Genomic DNA, 17,959 nt, shown 5'->3' on the forward strand with positions numbered 1-17,959 from the left:
ACATCCCTGCTGAGGCCCAGGGGGCACATGCCTCCCAATCTCCGCATGGGGTGGAAGTGGCTGCCACTGTGCACTAGGCTTTGCACCTAAAGCCTCACTGCAGCTGCCCTGGGAGTGGTGCAATGCCATATGTGTCCCACCACCAGGCAGGCAGGGGGCATCCTCTGGGGTGCGTGCAGCAGCGGGAGCCCCCCATGCACCTGGATGAGCCACCTGGGCTCTGATGCTCCCACCAACTGGCCCTACCTACCTGGTGGCAGGGAGTGTGTCAGGGAATGGAGGGGAATAGTTCCACTCACCCCGCCTGGCCTCAGCGGCAGGGGGCACCACTCAGCCCAGCAGCAGGATCCATGTGGTGTCACACCACTCTCAGAGTTGCTGCAGCTCTGTATCTCAGTCGGGGGGGGAGGGGGCAAGCATGCATGCGCTTAGCACCTCCAGACTGAGATAAACTGTCAGAGGCTCCATGATCGAGCAGTCAATCATGATTGACTGGTGACTACTGCCCCAGGTCCTTCTCTGCAGTATTGCCACCTAGCCAGTCATCCCCCAGTGTGTATTTGTGCAGTTATTCTACCCCAAATGCAGGACTTTGTACTTGTTGAATTTCATGATTGGTTGGGGACCATTTTTCCAGTCATGCTGAATGCTAGCCCTACCTTCCAGAGCATCTTCAACTCCATTGATATAATCCACAAATTTGCTAAAACTGCACTTAATCCCATCATCCAAATCATTAATGAAGATGCTAAACAATACCAGACCCAAGATAGACCCTTGGGGATACCCCGTTCAAAATCTCCTGCTACCTAGACATTGAGCTATTGATGATCCAACTTGTTGAGCATGATGATTCAACCAGTTATATATCCATATTACAGTACTTTCTTCTTTACCTTGTTAATGACAGTGTCTTGGGAGACTGTCAAAAGCCTTGCTAAAGTCAAAGTATATCATATTTATTGCTCTCTTCATATCCACAGAACCTGTCACCTTATTATAGAAGGAAATCAGGTTGGTCAGGCATGACCTATTCTTGGTGAATCCATGCTGGCTCTTCCTGATCACTTTGTTCTTCTCCAGGTGTTTCACAATAGCTTCCTTGAGGACCTGCTCCATGATCTTTCCAGGTATGGAGGTCAGACTCTTCTAAAGTTTTGCTTTTGTCTTCATCAGTTTTTATGCCTATGTATGCTGCAATGCAATAGCTATATATGGTTGCTTACAGACCATATTAAAGAGCAATTCCAAGTTCAGAAAGATTTACAATTAAGACATAAGAGAACATGGGAATGATCGTAAATCAAGGAGGTGATTGTGGGGAGAACTGATGGTGGCTCATATGTCTTGTATTATATTTTTTAAAGACATAGTGTTACAAAAAGATCAGGAGCAATGTATAATTGAGAACTGCTGACATATGAGAGGTTTGGAGACCCAGAAGCTGTGTTGCAGTTTTAAGAGCAGACTGAATAAAACAGTATGTTGAAATTAAATCTAGTGAGGATTGAGTCCCCAAAAATGTCCAATGGTAAAGAAGTGTATTCACATCTCCCAAGATTTCAAATGTGTCTATAGTTATATAATACTGATCCTGGATTTAGCCGTAAAGCTAAAGTTCTCTGTGTAGGCTGGGTTTGGACTCCTTTTGGTGGTAGGGAATCAAGCATGTTGTAGTACTAAAACCTGAAGTAGTGAGTAGGCTGAGAAGTGTATAGCCCCCATAGTAGTCATGACAGTCCTAAGCTGGGACCAAGTCCTGGGAAAGAAGAGACTATAAAAAAACCCGTTCCTTTCCACACCTGAAGAGAGCTGGAGAGAAGCGAGTTGTGTGCTCCTGGATGTTCTGGACAAGTAAACCCAATGTGTTCTTATTGCCTGTGACTTAAAAACAATATGCAGATATTAAGGCAACTCAAGGGCCATCACAACTTTGTAAACACCTTGGTTTTTAGACAAACTGAAAACACCCATGGCTCTCAGCAGAGGAACTTTGATTTTTTTAATCTGTTCACAAGTTCTCTCTTTTGGTCTGGCCTGCCTATGTAAAAGTAGGACTTTACATAGTGATCACATATGCTTACTGTTTATTAGTTGTTTCAACTAAATTTCAGTACTTTACCTATTGGGATGATCTTGAGGATAAGGCAGTGGAATGGAAAGTTGGTATTCTAATCCCAGCACTGCCACAGGTTTTTTGGGTAAGACTGGGTACATCCATTATGCTTCAGTCTCAGTGATGCCAATCCTTGATATAGTGTCACAAGTTTGCAGTATTTGGTGTCTTTCTTAAGGCCCTGACCACTGAAGTTAAGTGACAGCTGCAGAATCTTTGTTTTCATTTTAAAAACTAGTATGTTTCTAGACCTTGTGCTTGTGAGGAAGCATGTGAAAATGTGACCTGATTGCTGCCTTCTAGGCACAAAAATCAGAACGTAGAGCCCAAGCTGTTATTTAAAAACAAATAAAACAGATAACCCTCCCCCCAATATGGCAGACAAACTACCCTTCCCCATACAAACACACATTTCACATTTATTTAAGCTAGATTTACTATGTTTGAATCCTTTTGGCAGGCAATGCCAAACCCTTCTGTGCTGTGTGACTGGATATTAGTGCATATCTTTAATTCAAATGACCGGCTAGGTACAGATATTATACTTTTACTGGTAGAAGTATTTGGTTTATACTCATAACAGAACAGCAGTTCAGCACACACAGAATGGTTTAAAAATGGCAGAACCTGGTCTAAGATTTGTCCCCCCCACCACCAAGAATATATGTTTTGTTTGCTACTGATCTAAACTATGCCACTCACAGAAAACCACGTAACTTAGATTGACTTTGCCTCTGGACTTTTTGAATGTTTGTACCTAGTCTATGAGTCATATGGATAGACTCCCCTGAGATGATTGTTAAAACTAGGGCATAGTATGGTATCTTGGTTAAGTTCTGTTTTTTTCCCTTAATAAATGTGCATAAATGATGCTAAAGTCAGTGGATTTACCTGAGTGGGTAAAGTGAGCAGGGCATCCTGCCCCCCCCACCTATGTACTTTTTAATTTTTTTAAAATAATACCTCTTTTAAAATACTTTGTTACTTTTCTTACAGTCCCCTAGAAATACTGCCCTTCTGGTCCTAGGAACTTGCTTCTATCTGCACTTCTGAATGCATGGTCTGAGTGCCAAAGATATTTAATGACAATTCAGTGCTTCATATCCTTCTTTGTTCTTACACTGATAAAAGCCAAGTAGCTTTATATTGTTGCATTCTTAAATACAGTGTCCTCTTGATATGGTGTTGCAAAGTGCTTCTTAATGTTCTCCATATGTCCTAAAACCACGGCAGTACATTCATTTTTCTTTCTTCAGCTTATTGGACTGGGGTAATACTGTATTTCCTGGAAGTATTTTAAATTAATACACAAGAACTTTTTAAAGCAATATAAATTCCTCATGAAGAGTCACTTGAGCCCATGGTACAAAATTGTTATTGATCATGCAATAAGATATTAGGATAATTTAGTAAGCCTTTGGCTGAGATGTACTTAATCTGCCAATATTGTTATTTCTCTGCAAAGGGAGATACTGCTGTTTGAATGCATGTTCCAGAAGTAGACTGATTTGCAGTTACCCAGTGTTACCAACTGGACTCTCTAGTGTTCTTCCCCCTCCTCTAAACTAGACACCTGGAATTTCACTTACCATTGCTGAAATAAAGATTCATTACTTCTGGAATGACCCCTTTCCACAATATCCACTTAATCAGCAAAGTAGTACCCTGCGACTGGGTTCACTGACTGCAACAATATTTATTACAAAGACAGACACTGAATAATTGTATATTTACCAACTTCCATTTAACCTCCAGGTTTGAGTCTTTCATCCTCACAATTTGACCGACCCTTTGTGCAAAGTGAAAAATAATCACAAGGCTGTACTCTCTTGGTAGCTCATTAACATCCCACTCCTCTCTTTCCTCATCTACATACTAAGGCTGGCTTGACACCAGTTAGACAATATGTTCATTTTGGGTGATTTTGTTTGTTGAAGAAAAGAACTGCTTTATTTTGTTTTTCTATTAGATTATTTCCTCCTCTTGGTAGAAAGTAGATAAAAATCAAGTAAAATGTTCTCACATACCTCAGAGTGGAAGTCTTTGACAGTGCATATTATTGGCCAGCACTGAAGGGTTAATGGAAAAGAAAATGGACCTTTCTGAGACAATATTTCTCTTCAGCCAAAGTTTGTTACATAGGCTACATTTTCTGATCTTTCAAAAGGAGAGAATGAGGGGAGGGCTCTTTATTTAAAAAGAAAAATACTAATGATTTTTTTTTTCCCTGATAAATTGGGAATATGTCAAATATATATTTTTTAATAATTCAGGCTCTGAATTTGTTGGTTCTGTTCATCCAAATCAAAACTGAATACTTTTTAGGTAACTTAAAAGATACCAAGGTCGGTTTATTGCCCTATGCAACCTTTTCCTTCATCCATGTCTGCCACAAAAGTGTGGGTTGTAGTTTGTACCATATTTCAGAAAGCAGGGAGGAGTAGAGAACTCGGTGTGGGCAAGTCAAGGACTACTTTGGATTCATCAGAGCCCCTCATCTTGGGTCTAAAGAATGGAGTCTGGAGAAGTTTGGTGGGAGGCAGATGAATTAGTGCCACATACCAGCAGGGGGAGGAGAACCTACTTAGTTTCACTGGTGAGCACTTGTAAAAGGGCTTGAGTTTGATTCAGGACCTGCATGACAATTTGGCCTGTTTCTTACATTACTACAAATCTTCACCTCATTCTGAATGTTTCCTTATTATGTAAGGCACCTTGTTCTTTTTGGAAGCCTGAAGCTGTCCAATTCTCTGGCATACCCAGTTCGTCCTGCATCTTATACCCCATCGGTCTGACTGGGGTGGATCCAGAAGGGGTGCAGTGGCATCGCTGCCCTCTGCCCCCTTCCCTCCTGACCATGGTGCTGGCACCAGGCAGGGACTTAAGACTTGAAGATGCTAAGCAGTCCCCTGTGGCAGGATGGGCCCTGAGGACTGTTATGACATCTCTTGTGGGTCACTCTGGTTCTGCCTGGACCCCAGGTTCTCTGTATAATTGCCCCCCTTTCTGTCTCACTTGCCACACCTTTGTTCCTCTTATGTTGGGTGGGAGGCTGGTGATGATATTGGTGGTGCCTAGGGTGCCTCTGGGCTCCTTCTGTCCACTAACAGGACGTGGCTTGTTTTCGGTGGGCAGCTCATGCACCCAGCCAGAAGTAACCATGACCAGCAGGCATGACTCAAAACTGCAACACATTTAAAACTGGTTTTTGCCTCCCAGCCAATCAGGGTCAAGTGCTGGGGCCAACAGGGCCCCTCTGCCAACCAGTGGTGGTAGGGGAAGGGGAAAACCGCAAGATTAAAGGAGCTGCCATGCAGCACACTTCTGGCATGCATTCCAGAGGTCCCTACCTATAGCTATGCCCCTGCATCACAGGTGTTACTCAATTATCCTTCACGCTCCAGCTTTCTTGGCCTTTGTTCACAGGTTTGCCTCAGCCGGTGCCAGATTCAGGCTTAAGCTACTTAAGCTACAGCTTCGGGCCTCACAATATGAGGGGCCTCTAAATAAGAAAAAAACACCTGACTCAATATCAAGTTTTATAATAAACAGTTGGTAAATAAAGGAGATATAGGAAAATGACTCTCTAAATATGGACATTTTCATTCTAATATGACAAAAATATACATATATATGGCTCCACCATTATTATTCATATTGAGTTCATAAATTTGTTTTATGTTATATTGCATTTTTTTCTTTGTGCCTTTGCCATTGTATATATGCAGATATAAAGCTTTCATATTTATATTTTCAGTGTCTTTTCTGTGAGAATAACAAAGTACTATTTTTATTGTATGGGGCTCCTTAAGATGGAAATAGCTTAGGGCCTCAGCATGTCATAATCTGGCACTGGCCTCAGTCTTTATCTTTCTTGGGGCGCTGGCTCCCCTGATTGCTCCCTTTCTCAGTTTCCTCCTTTTCCTCTCTTGGCAGAGCCAGATCTGGAGTGCCTCTCTGGTATCCCTGCATGCTCTCCTAACCACTGCTACAGCCACTATTGGGTCCTCCAGTATTTACTGTCTCTACCACAGCAATCACAAGACACCATGCATTTGGGCACTCACAAAACAAGGACTAAGCTGAACTCAAAGTCAAACCCACCCTAGGCAAACTTCAAACAAAAAGGAGGCTTCTTTCCTGCTTGCCAGGGCTCCCCTTACTGCCACTCCAGGCTCTCCAGTGGTGTGACTGGGAGGTCTACATCCTTCTCCTGCCAGGACTAGAGGAAGCTTGCTGGCCTGTGGGTGAGCCTCTTATACTAGTATGTCCCTCCCCTTCTGGCCAGTCTGGCCTATTATGCAGTATGAGCCCAGTGTCTTTTCATTGATCTGTTCAGCCCTGCTTGGTTTCAGGGAACCTGTAAGAGCTGTTGGGGACTGCTGAAACTTCTCTTCCTGTATTGTTTTTTGTCTGGGTTCCCTTCCCTTTGAGCCCAAAAACTCTACTCTTAAAGGGCCCCTGCAGGCTCTGCTTGTACCCCAGCCTCCTCCAGTAACAGAGTGTTACATCCCCCACTTCCTTTCCCTCCTTGCTCAAAAGCACACCCAATCCCTCCCCTCTCCCTCCCCTTCCTCCTCCCATCTGATTTTCTCCTCCCCTGCCTGTCACTGGTGGTGTGTCTGCTTTTTCAGGTGCAAGCTCCTGCCCATTCCATCTGGGCTGCAAGGGGGCTGTATTGAGCCCAGGACTGTGGTAGCAGACAGGTGCATCCCCCCTCCCTATCTGATACCTGCAGATGTTCCCTGCCAGCCCAGGAGCAGATGTGGGGAAGAGGAATGTGCCTGCCTCTCAGTGCCAGAATCTTAGGTTAGCACATCTCCCATGCAACCTGGCTAGAGTGAGACAAGATCTCCCCTTGCTCTGGGATGGCACAGACATCAGCAACAGCAGGCAATGAAGGGGAAAATGGGAGGGGAATGGACAGAGAGGAGAGAAAAGGGGCTAGTAAGTGCCTCTGAGCAAAGTGGGGAAGAGAGGGATGGAGTGCTTACCTATGGAGTGCTTACCTTTCCTGGAACTTAAGTCTTCAAGTGCAGCTGCTGCAGTAGTGTCTACCCACCCCAGTGGGGTGGAGCAGGAGGAGGAAGCTGGGAGAAGTGGTGCTGCTACCCCTACAACCCCAGTCGCTGCAACTGCACCCCCTTTATAAAATTTTGGACCCATTTTTGAGCTTGACTGGGTGTGTCTACATGTGCATTAACATACTTTAGTTAATGTGCACTAAATCTAGTACCTTTGGGTGCCTATATATGAGCAAGGGGGATGCTCCAACATACTTTAATTCCAGTCTGTCAGAGAAGACTTGACCATGGCATGGCAATTACCATGTTCTAGCACCCTCCTGCACCTCATATATCAGCATCCCCATACTTCAAAATGGTGGCGGAGGATTTTAAGTACAGCTCATTCGACAAGCTTTAGATAAGGTACCCCGTCACCATTTTGAAGTGCGGGGATGCTGATATACAAGATGGTGTGGGCACTTTAATTAGAATGGCTCTTGGACCTGCTCTAATTAAAGTGCCCCCCCACCCCACTCTCAGAGCACATCTATAAATGCCCTCCATTGTGCGGTACTAGGAAAATGTGCATTTGCCTGTCTTAATATACATTAACTGAAGAGTATGGGCACTTTTACATGTCCTCCGGGGGTGGGGGGAGTGGCGCTTTAATTAGAGCAGCTCCGAGAGTTGCTCTAATTAAAGTCCTCATGTAAGCCTCTCATGTATCAGCATCCCCATGCTTAAAAATGGTAGCAGGGGCACTTGAACTAAAACTTGTTCAATGAGCTTTAGTTCAAGCACCACCTACCACCATTTTTAAGTGCAGGGATGTTGGTACACAATACATGGGAGGCTACTGGAGTACAGCAATTGCCACACTCCAGCAGACTCAATTAATCAAGTCTGTTCTGATGCACTGGAATGCCAGGGCATTGGAGCAGCTCAGGTGTATACACCCTATTGGCATTTATAGACATGCTCCAGGAGGCAAGGGGGGGGGGGCGCTCTTTAATTAGCAACCCACACTACTTAAATGTACCCAAGCGTTGCGTGTATCAGCATCCTCACACTGAAAAATGGCGGCAGGGCACTTTGAACTGAAACTCATTGAATGATCTTTAAAGTGCCTCACTGCCATTTCTCAGGCTGCTGGAACCTGTTAATTTCCTTGCTTCAGCAGACTGAATTAATCAAGTCTGCTCTGATGCACTGGATTTACAATACATCACAGCAGCCTCACTGCATGTCTATAGGGGCTCTATGGTTTTCAGTGACAATGTGCATTAGCCTGTTTTAATGCATATTAACTAAATAGCATTTTTTTAGTGCTGTTTTAATTCCAGGCAAGGAGGTCCTAACTCTTCCTCCTCATGTTGCACCATCCAGCCCTGTGGGGCTTTCCAACCTTTGAGAAGGTTGACATGGTAGATCTGATGTTCCTGGCAGTGTCTGGGTTTGAATACCTCATAATCTACTTAACCTACTTGTCTGGTCACCTTAAAAGGGCCTGCCACATGGTGAGCTGCTTAACTTGCTGAATCTAGAAGTAAAACTAGTACCATGTTTCCAGCCTGGAGGTTCTGACAGGCAACCCGCTGTGCCTTGTTTATTTGCTCTTGCAGTTCCTCCGCCATAACTCCAGGGCCCACTGGCTTTTCCCACTCTTCTCTGACAATCTGTAATAGGCCCCTTGGGTTGTGCTCGTATACCAGCTGGAAGGGCAAGAACTGAGTAGACTCTTGGGGACCATTGCATAGGGCAAATAATAGCAGGGTTAATATCATGTCCCACCTACATGGGTCCTCCTGTGCACACCTCCCGAGCATCCTCTTGGTTGTCCCATTGAATCTCTCCACTAATCCATTAGTGTGGGGGTGATATATGGATGCCTTCAGACGGTTGATGCTACATAGCGCTTTCATTACACCCAACATAAAATTAGTCCCCTGATCAGTGAATATTTTGTGGGGAATCCCCATGCATGCAATCCACTTTAATAGCTCTTCAGCCACTTGGGTAGCTGTGATGGACCTGAGTGGGACTGCTTCCAGGAAATGTGTTGCATAGTTGACCAGGACTAATTCATATTGGTATCCCCCATGAGACCTTGGCAGGGGTCCCATGATATCCAGTGCTACTTGGGAGAAGAGTGTCTCAATCACTGGCATAGGCTGCAGGGGGGCCTTCTGAGGCCTCCACTCCTGGGCTGTCTAGAACTTGGGACATGCTGCCCCTCCCACCTATCCACATAGTTTTGTAGCCAGGGAAAAAAGAAATCACAAACCAGTCATGCCTGGTCTTGTTGCGACCTAGATGGCCACCTAGCAGGGTGTTGTGTGCCTGCTGCCAAATTTGCCGGCAGAATGGGGTTGGCACCACCAGCTGACATCTCTCAGCTCTACTCTCTTGACCCCTCTGGACCTGATACAGCAGACCCCCCCATTACCATCTTGATCAAACCAGTTCACGGGAAGCCACTTATTCAATGCATGTCATAGGTACTGGAGTAAGCTGCAAGGCCTCTTGACATTTTTTGTCTTTCATGCTCAGAGGGCCTGTCTATAGCTTTCAGGGGAAATCTTAAGCCTGTACACGATAGCTGCCTTCACCGTGTCATAATTACAGGCATCTTCCCTTGACAACATCTGATATACTGCCTGGGCCTTGTCTACCACTAGAGCCTCCAACTGGTGAGCCCCCTGCGAATGGTCCAGCCCGGTCTGTATGACTGTCTGCTTGAATGCCTCTGTGTAGGTTTTGGGATCATCATCCTGCATCATCCTAGGCATCTTGAATAGGGCAGCGTTCTGCTGCATCCATTCTTGCTGGTGGGCACCCTGATGCTACTGTATCTCTAGTACTTGGCTGATCATCTGGGTGGTCTGAGTTAGGAGTTTGGGGTGAGCCACACATGGAGGCTTCATGGTTGACTCTACTTGGGTTGGAATCACTGATCTGCTACAGCAGGAGCTGCATTCCCAGCCAATGCACCACTGTCATGCCCTGAGTAGGTGCCGTGAGTATGGCTCTGCCCCACGGTCAGGGTCCCCTCCAACCCACCTGCCATGACTTGATGGTATATGATGTGATGGTTCACTTGATGTGAACCAAAGACTGTGGCGCTGGTGTTATCGGGAAGGCTTTGGCTTCCATGACCACAGCCCGCTCTTTGGAGAGAGCGGCAGCGAGCTGCTGGGAAGAGATGGCCTCCACCACTCTCCCCTAGGGAGGAGGCTCTTCTCAGCCAGGCTGGCTGACCTGCTCCACCGGGCTTTAAACTAAGCCCGCTGGGGGATGGGGGGACTACTGCCCCTGCTGGCCCGCTGAACGGCCCTTGCAAAGCCAGCGGACCAAGGCACTTAAGGGGGCACTTAAGGGAGCCCACCCCTGCCCCAGCCCTGGCACAATCTGTGGGCAAGGCAAGAGCCCCCAAGGGCACACTTGCCTGCCTGTACACTAATGCCAGGAGCCTGGGCAACAAGCAGGACAAGCTCGTCCTCCTGCTCAGTGCAAAGAAATATGATGTCATTGGGATAACAGAGACCTGGTGGGACTCCACCCATGACTGGACCACGGGTATAGAGGGCTATACCCTGTACAGGAGGGATTGTGTTGACAAAAGGGGCGGGGGTGTAGCTCTCTATGTGAAGGAAAGCTACATGTCCCTGCAAGCTGATGGTGGCGACCGGCATGGACAGCTAGAGACCCTCTGGGTAAAAATTCGTGGGGAATTCGGCACAGGGGACACAATGGTGGGAGTCTACTACAGACCTCCCACTCAAAGTCCCGAGCTTGACCAGGAGTTTGCCCAATAACTGACTGAGGCCGCTTGCTCCAGGACCTTGGTTGTCATGGGTGACTTCAATTACCTGGACATCTCTTGGGAAGATCACTCAGCTAAATCTGAGCGGGCGCAAAGCTTTCTCTCATGCGTGGATGACCTCTACCTGACTCAAGAAGTCTATGGGCCAACGAGAGGCAAAGCGCTGCTTGACCTGGTACTGGCTACGGGGGACGACCTAATCGGCAACCTAGTGATTGATGGGAAGTTGGGTGACAGCGACCACGAGCTGATCACCTTCACCATCCGCCGTAAAGCTGGCAAGTCAGTCAGCAACACAGAAGTCCATGACTTCAGAAAAGCCGACTTTGACAAGCTCAAGAGGCTAGTCGGTCAGGCCCTCAGGGACCATGACCCCAGGGAGTTGGGAGTTCAAGAAGAGTGGTTGCTTCTCAAGGAAGCGATCCTCAGTGCACAAGCTAAATCTATTCCAACACGGAGGAAAGGCAGCAAGAAGGCACAGCAGCCCCCCTGGCTCTCCAGAGACCTAGCGGACCTACTGTGGCTAAAAAGGAAAGCCTACAAAGGATGGAGGACGGGATTCATTTCCAAGGAGGATTACTCCATGCTGGTCCGGTCCTGCAGGGAGCAAAGCAGGAAAGCCAAGGCTGCAACTGAACTCCAACTAGCTTCAAGCATCAAGGACAACAAAAAGTCCTTTTTCAGATATGTGGGGAGCCAGAGGAAAAGCAAGGGCAATGTTGGACCCCTGCTAAACCAGATGGGGCAACTGACAACTGACGCCCAGGAAAAAGCCAACCTATTAAATAGGTACTTTGCGTCAGTCTTTCATCAGTCACACGGGATGCCCATGCCTGCTATGGGACAGGGAAATCTGGGTGAGGGGGATCCCCTACCCTCCATCAATGCTGACCTCATGAAGGAACACCTTGAGAAGCTGGATACCTTCAAGTCAGCTGGCCCTGACAACCTGCACCCCAGGCTACGCAAGGAGCTGGCGAGCGTCATAGCCCAGCCCCTGGCACGGATCTTTGAAAACTCCTGGCGCTCTGGTGTAGTGCCCGAAGACTGGAAGAAGGCCAATGTGGTGCCGATCTTCAAGAAAGGGAGGAGAGTGGATCCAGCTAACTACAGGCCCATTAGCCTGACTTCTATCCTGGGGAAGATCTTAGGAAAGTTTATTAAGGAGGCCATCCTTGATGGACTGGCCCAGGCTAACATTCTAAGGGACAGCCAGCATGGGTTTGTTGCGGGTAGGTCTTGTTTGACCAATCTCATTTCCTTCTATGACCAGGTGACCTATCACCTGGATGAGGGAGAAGAGATTGATGTCATATATCTTGACTTCAAAAAAGCTTTTGATCTGGTATCCCATGATCACCTCTTGGCCAAACTGGCCAGTTGTGGCCTTGGCTCCACTACGATCCGCTGGCTGGGAAATTGGCTTCGTGGTCGGACCCAGAGTGTTGTGATTGATGGCAGTCACTCATCATGGTGCCCTGTGACCAGTGGGGTCCCTCAAGGCTCTGTCCTGGGACCCATACTGTTCAACTTCTTCATTAATGATGTGGACATTGGAGTCAGGAGTGGACTGGCCAAGTTCGCCGATGACACCAAACTTTGGGGCAAAGCATCTACGCCAGAAGATAGGCGGGTGATCCAGGCTGACCTGGACAAGCTCAGCAAATGGGCAGATGAGAACCTCATGGCGTTTAACACCGAAAAATGCAAGGTTCTCCACTTTGGAGGAAAAACCTGCAGCACCCTTATAGGCTCAGCAGTGCTACGTTGGTTAGCACTACAGAAGAAAAAGACTTGGGGGTCATCATTGACCACAAGATGAACATGAGCCTCCAGTGTGATGCTGGGGCTAGTAAAGCGACCAAAATGCTGGCGTGCATCCATAGGTGCTTCTCGAGCAAATCCCGGGACGTCATTCTCCCCTTGTACTCGGCCTTGGTGAGGCCGCAGCTGGAGTACTGCGTCCAGTTTTGGGCTCCACAATTCAAAAAGGATGTGGAGAAGCTTGAGAGAGTCCAGAGGAGAGCCACGCGCATGATCAGAGGTCAGGAAAACAGATCTTACGATGACAGTCTGAGAGCCATGGGACTCTTTAGCCTGGAAAAGCGCAGGCTCAGGGGTGATCTGATGTCCACCTATAAGTTTATCAGGGGTGACCACCAGGATCTGGGGGAACATCTGTTCACCAGAGCGCCCCAAGGGGTGACGAGGTCGAACGGTCACAAACTCCTGCAAGACCATTTCAGGCTGGACATAAGGAAGAATTTCTTTACTGTCCGAGCCCCCAAGGTCTGGAACAGTCTGCCAGCGGAGGTGGTTCAAGCACCTACATTGAACACCTTCAAGAGTAAATTGGATGCTTATCTTGCTGGGATCCTATGACCCCAGCTGACTTCCTGCCCTTTGGGCAGGGGGCTGGACTTGATGATCTCCCGAGGTCCCTTCCAGCCCTAATGTCTATGAAATCTATATGTAAAGAGGGAGGGGGTTCAGTGCTGTTTTCTTCCCCTCTTATCCCAGACATGGGTTTACTCATGGGTGCGCCACTGTGTTCCTTGGGACTCCACCTCTCCTACACCCTATCCACTCGCCAACCACTTAGGTATTCTAGTCTTCATCCCAATGATATGTCAACCCCCTTGTCAATGGGGTGTGGTGTTGACTATAATAATCTGGTCTGATACCCAGATGAAGATTACACCTAGAGCTTCAGACCCTAGACTTGGGGCCCTTGCCACCAGTGCCAGGTGTCTTCCCCAAGAGGAGCACCTGCTTGGGTCTCCTTATTGCTGAGGGCCTGGGAACTGCCTGCCCCCAGCCTGGTGCCAGCCACTGTTCCCACTCCTCTGCTGTGAGGTAGTGTCTGTGGAGCCACTGTTGCCAGCAGACAGAGCCTCTCTCCATCTGGCATGCTCCCAGCTGGCTTCCTCCCCTCTGCTCACTTCCAGATGGGTTTTTAAATTCCCCATGGCGGTGGCTCCAGCTGCCATAATCAGCTGGCCACTGCCCCACCCAGGAAGCCGCTGCTTGAAGAGAAGGCAAAACACAGGCTCGCATGGCTTTTGCTCTGCCTCCACCTGCTCAGGAGGTGAGTTCCCCAGAGTGTGGGTGGCTCTCCTTTCCCTTTTGGGAAAGGGAAAGTGTTTGCCACCAACATTTCCGAGGCCTGTGGGGGTTTCTCACTACCACACTAGTAATGAAGTTAGGCTAGTATAGCTAAACTGTCAGTGTAAACTATCCTATCAAATCCTGTGCAAGTAGAAGACATGCTCCCTAGCTAGACAGTAGCAGCTAGGAAGCAGTCAGTGCCTTTCAGATACTGCTGTCTGGTGAGTGACAGGCTAACAAAGGCTGACAGCTTAGGCACTCATGGGGTTATATGCTGTTTTAAAACTTTTTAGTTCCCTCCCCCCAGAGCACTGGGATTGGAAGGGACCTTGGGGACAGTTGGCAGACACTGGCCAGGTACAGATGTCAGTCTGTTCTCCCCTCTTCCCCCTCCCTCTCCTTACTTTCTCTTTCCCTGCAAGCTCAGCTGTGAAACACCTTCAAAACACTGAAACATCTTTGAAACATTTCAACTTGTTTTGTTTCATTTCAAATGTTTCGACATGTCTCCTGTTTCATTTTGGATTCAGAGTTTCAAGCATGAAAATGCTAAAACACTGCTGAAACAAAACAGCAGTCAAAATTTTGCACAGCCCTATTCTGGACATACAGACCCCCACTGTGCTCCTGTTTCAAGGCAACAGACGTAACATCCAACCCAATGTTTCTGTTCATTATCATCAAAAATAGTTTTGCTGAAATACTTGAATTTATGTCCTTGTCTTCTTTCATGTTAACCCTGAGTATCAAGGTATGCATGTAATTCAAACGTTTCTCCTCCATTCGCAACATGATTTCCTCATTTGATTCATTCACAAAGGCCACAATTGAACATTTCTGCATCATACATAATTTCCTTGGAAGCAATTGTGGCATCAAAAGTAATGAACTGTGGCCTTGCTGAATGAATCAGATCAGAGAAATAGGGGAAAGTCATGGAGGAGAAGAATTTATATTTATACACATGTACCATTGTAATCAACAATGGCTGGAAAGAAAAAGCACAAGAAATACACAGTGGTTTTAATGAGGTTTGTGAGTAGCGGACCTTTAACCACATTATAGGACAACTCCAGATTCTCTTAACCCAGCTTGGTGAAAGTGAACAAGAAGAACTCTTTAAAGAGACCTTTAATCAATATTACCCTTTGACAGCAGGAGCTTGAGCTCTGCCAAGACATTCTTACTGAAGTCAGCTCAGCATCAAAGTTCTAAATGATGCATAGGATTTCATGGCTAGCTCCTAGGTTTAAATGTTATGACTGATCAGTGACAGAAGAAATGCCTTTTCATTTCACTATGATAGCACAGGAAAGCCTCACATAGTGTGGAAAGAAACGGCCACTATTTTCTTTTTTTCTTTCTTTCTTTTTTCTTTTTACAGACATCCATCTAAGAAGTTTTCCCTCTACTGTGAAAATAGTTCAGTCTGAGTAATAAAGTGCCCAGTGCAGACTATACAAAAATCAGTTCAGCCTCCACATTTATTTGCCTGTAAGCACTGTTTTCATAATAAGGGCTGAAAAGTGGAATTTTGTTAAAAGGACAGTAGGGAAGTCCTAAAAGGTTTTATCTCCAGTGGAAGAAATGACAGAAAGGGAGCCCTCATATTGTGCAGGCATTTTAGCATTGAATTTTTCCTAACAAATGCTTTCCTGATTCTGGCCAGATGTTTGGTTGAAACTTGGCCCTTCCCAATGGAAGTAACTAAAACAAACTAAAACAGAAAATACGAGTGCCTCGATTAACATGGTGTAGGTTGCAAACCAAACTGGAGCAGAAATGTATCCTCTGATTACAGAGAGGGGGCATGACATATTTTTATAAGTATGTGGTGGGTGCAGATGGTGAACACCTAAGAAGAAGAGGACTTGTATACTGTAATTCAAGAAAGAATAGCTGGGAATAATGAGATTCAGTGGGACAAAGAGAAATGTAGGTTGACAACCAATAACAGTATTTTTGCTTTCTCTGTTGGACTATGTGATCATTTCCTAAGTGAAGTAGTAGACTCCCTGGGCATGTCCACACATACAAGCATGTGCATTTGCAGCAGCTCAAATAGAAGTTGTGCAAATTTGAGCTGGGGCATTTTGCCTCAGCACACATGCCTGGACATGCACTTTGTTGTGGAGCAATTTGTGCCACTTGGGGCAAAATAACCCTGCCTGACTCCTCTTGGATCTGCAGTCAGGGGAGAGCTGGCCCCAGCAGTATAAAAACCTGTCCTGGCCAGAAGTGCAGGGCTACTTGCCCTCAGGAGCTTCTGAGGTGGGGCTGATGCCTTGCCCGGTCTCATGGTGCTCCCCACTCCACCACCTGAGCGGGCTGGAGGACACCAGACCAGTCCTCTTTTCCACCGTTTATCACTGCTACCTCTACATGCTCATGCACTGCACTGTCCATCATGCTGCCCTTGCATCTTGCCCAGACAGCCAGTGGCTGGACCTGCTCAGTGAGGTTGTGGCTGGGGCACCCCAGTGGCTGAGTCTGTACTCCACCCTCATCCCACAAGCCACTAGGGATCTCAGCTGGCAGATCGTCCATGGAGCCATCACCATGGGTGTGTATGTGGCAAGCTTCATGGACACCCTGGTCTCCTGCCTCTTCTGCAGGCAGAGGGAGACGCTGGTGCACATGACCCTTGAGTGCACCAGGCTGCAGCCCCTCCAACTCCATCTCCACTTCCAGAGTCTCCAATAGGGTCTATTAGTTAGCCACATGGGCCTCAGGGCCCATGATAATTGGGTGATACAAATAGTCAGGAGCTTCTGAGGCCCAGCCACTTGGTATCTGGAAACACTAGCCCCCTTTGTCAGTTAGACTGCTGAAGCAGCATCCCAAATTCACTTTTTAAAATATCCCCAAATCCACATTCTTCCACAATTAGAACAAAAGAGAGAGAGTGTGTGTGTGTGTGTGTGGGGGGGAATCAATCAGATGGCCAATGTTTTATTCCTATATTTACAATGTTAATGAAATTTGGAGGTCTCCCAGTGTCTCTAGCATCATAATAAAATATGGTGTGCATGTGATGGGGGGATGTGGGGCTTGCAGGAGGGTGGGGGGATGTGGGTGGCTGTGTGGGTAGGTGTGGAGGGATGTGGGGGGATGTGAGTCAGTGTGTGGGTAGGTGTGAGGGCTGCTTAGGAGGGGTGGGTCCCCTGCACGAACAATGCTTGCCCCTGGCAGCTGGGGGGCACGGCAGTGCTGGCAGTGGTGGGAACATGGCAGCAGCAGTAAGTGGGAAGCTCCCACAGATGCCGCCAGCGCTGTTGGTGGTGGGGGAAGGGGTGGCGAGTGCTGACTAGGGGTCAATGACCACCAGCAGATGCCACTGCAAGTGACAATAGTGGCCAGCTCCCAAGGCTGGAGATAAGCAGGAGAACAAGCAGGAGGCTGGAGACAAGCCCCTGGAAATGAGCTGGATACCTTCCCCTGCTCTCTCCTGTCTCCTGCTCCTTCTCTGCAACAGCCAGTGAGTGTGTGTGTGGTGGGGGGGGTGGGGGCTGGAAGAGCAAACAGGGACCTGGGAGAACAAAGTGTGGGGAGGAATGAATGGGGGGCAGGGGAAATGAATGGGGGATGGGGAAACAAACCAGGGGTGGGGGGAACGAATGGGGAGTTAGAGAAAGGAACAGGGCTGGGTGGGGCCTCCCCCAAGGTCCCCTCTCCCTTCCTCCAGTCCCGCAACCCCCTAATTTCCTGGCAGAAGCTGGCTCCAGGTCCTTGTAGGGCAGGCAGTGTGCTTCAGGACTGGGTAACAGGCCAACCACAGAGATACTCTGGCAAGATACCAGAGCATCTCTGTGGGGGACTAAGACGCCGTTTGCCTATGTGTGGCTGATCCATTCCCCCTCCCCCCGGGTATTGTTTGACCCCTGGATATCTAGGGGTCTAATTTTG

This window comes from Crocodylus siamensis, chromosome 2 (genome assembly GCF_052110815.1).
Source record: "Crocodylus siamensis isolate JL-2025a chromosome 2, ASM5211081v1, whole genome shotgun sequence".
NCBI lineage: Eukaryota > Metazoa > Chordata > Crocodylia > Crocodylidae > Crocodylus > Crocodylus siamensis.